This window comes from Nicotiana tabacum, chromosome 15 (genome assembly GCF_000715075.1).
Source record: "Nicotiana tabacum cultivar K326 chromosome 15, ASM71507v2, whole genome shotgun sequence".
Classification (NCBI taxonomy): Eukaryota; Viridiplantae; Streptophyta; class Magnoliopsida; order Solanales; family Solanaceae; genus Nicotiana; species Nicotiana tabacum.
This window is the reverse complement of record NC_134094.1, coordinates 85845417-85848105: the sequence shown is the minus strand read 5'-3', so window position 1 is coordinate 85848105 and position 2689 is coordinate 85845417.

The window sequence follows — 2689 nt, the reverse complement described above, 5'->3', positions numbered from 1 at the left end:
TAGACACAGGCATACCGTGAAGACGGTCGATCTCCCGAATATAAATATCTGCCAACCGCTCCAAGGAATAGGTAACTGCCATAGGAATGAAATGCTCTGACTTAGTCAGCCTGTCCACAATGACCCAAACTGCATCGAACTTCCTCTAAGTCCGTGGGAGTCCAACAACAAAGTCCATAGTGATACGCTCCCACTTCCACTCAGGAATATCTAACCTCTGAAGTAAACCACCAGATCTCTGATGCTCACACTTTACCTGCTGGAAATTTAGGCACCGAGCTACATAGGCAACTATGTCCTTCTTAATTCGCCTCCACCAATAATGCTGTCTCAAGTCTTGATACATCTTGGCGGCGCCCGGATGAATAGAATACCGGGAACTGTGGGACTCCTCAAGGATCAACTCACGTAGTCGAGCCACATTAGGCACACAAATATGACCCTGCATCCTCAAAACTCCGTCATCCCCAAAAGTAACCTGCTTGGCACCACCGTGCCACACTGTGTTTCTAAGGACAAGTAAATGAGGATCGTTATCCTGCCGATCTCTGATGCGCTCAAATAAAGAAGATCGAGCAACTGTACAAGCTAGAATACGGCTGGGCTCAGAAACATCTAACCTCACGAACTGGTTGGCCAAGGCCTGAACATCCAATGCAAGAGGTCTCTCACCAACTGGAATATATGGGAGACTACCCATACTGACTGACTTTTTACTAAAAGCATTGGCCACCACATTGGCCTTCCTGGGATGATACAATATAGTGATATCATAGTCTTTCAATAGCTCCAACCACCTCCTCTACCTCAAATTGAGTTCCTTCTGCTTGAACAAATACTGCAAGCTCCGATGATCAGTGAATACCTCACATGGCACGCCGTAAAGATAGTGCCTCCAAATTTTCAGCGCGTGAATAATGGCTGCCAGCTCTAGATCATGAACAGGGTAATACTTCTCGTGAACCTTTGGCTGCCGTGACGTATATGCAATAACCTTGCCACCCTGCATCAATACCGCACCCAGACCAATACGAGATGCGTCACAATATACTGTATAAGATCCTGAACCTGTGGGTAACACCAATACCGGTGCCGTAGTCAAAGCTGTCTTGAGCTTCTGAAAGCTCGCTTTACACTCGTCTGACCGCCTGAACGGGGCACCTTTCTGGGTCAATCTGGTCAACGGGGCTACTATGGATGAAAATCCCTCTACAAATCGATGGTAATAGCATGCCAAACCCAGGAAAATACGGATCTCTGTAGCTGATGTGGGTCTAGGCCAGTCCTGAACTGCCTCAATCTTCTTAGGATCCATATGAATACCCTCTGCTGATACAACGTTTCCTAAGAAAGCAACTAAACTCAACCAAAACTCACATTTTGAGAACTTAGCATATAACTGACTGTCTTTCAGAGTCTGAAGAATGATCCGAAGGTGCTGCTCATGCTCCTCTCGACTGTGGGAGTAGATCAAGATATCATCAATAAATACAACCACAAAGGAATTCAGGTAGGGTTTGAACACCCGGTTCATCAAATCTATGAATGTTGCTAGGGCATTTGTAAGCCCAAATGACATCACTAGAAACTCATAATGCCCATACCGAGTCCGAAAAGCTATCTTAGGAACATCGGATGCCCTAATCCTTAACTGATGGTAGCCAGATCTCAAATCAATCTTTGAAAACACCTTGGCACCCTGAAGCTGATCAAATAAATCATCAATCCTCGACAATGGATATTTGTTCTTGATGGTGGCTTTGTTCAACTATCGATAATCTATACACATCCTCATCGATCCATCTTTCTTCTTCACAAACAACACACGTGCACCCCAGGGCGAGACACTAGGTCTAATGAAGCCCTTATCAAGCAAATCTTGCAACTGCTCTTTCAATTCTTTCAACTCTGGCGGGGCCATGCGATATGGCAGAATGGAAATAGGCTGAGTGCCCGAAGCCAAATCAATGTAGAAATCAATATCCCTGTTGGGTGGCATGCTCAACAGGTCTGCAGGAAACACCTCTGGAAACTCACGAACAACCGGCACCGAATCTATAGAAGGAACCTCCGCACTAGAATCACGGACATAAGCTAAATAAGCTAGACACCCCTTCTCGACCATATGCCGAGCCTTCACATAATAGATAACCCTGCTGGAAGAATGGCCAAGATTTCCTCTTCACTCTAATCGAGGTAACCCCTGCAAGGCTAAGGTCACTATCTTGGCGTGACAATCTAATATAGCATGATAAGGTGACAGCCAATCCATACCCAGTATGACATCAAAATCAACCATGTCGAGAAGTAAAAGATCTATACGAGTTTCAAGACTCCCAATGATGACAACACACGAACGATAAACATGATCTCCAACAATAGTATCTCCTACTGGTGTGGACACATACACAGGAGCAGTCAAAGAATCCCGGGGCACAACCAAATAGGAAGCAAAATAGGATGACACATAGGAGTAAGTAGATCCCGGATCAAATAGAACTGAAGCATCTCTACTGCAAACTGAAACAATACTTGTGATAACAGCGTCAGATGACTCAGCCTCAGGCCTGGCTGGGAAAGCTTAACACAGGGGCTGGGCCCCACCACCCTGAACTACGTCCCTGGGATGACCTCTAGCTGGCTGGTCTCCACCTCTAACGGCCTGACCTTCACCTCTAACAGTCTGGCC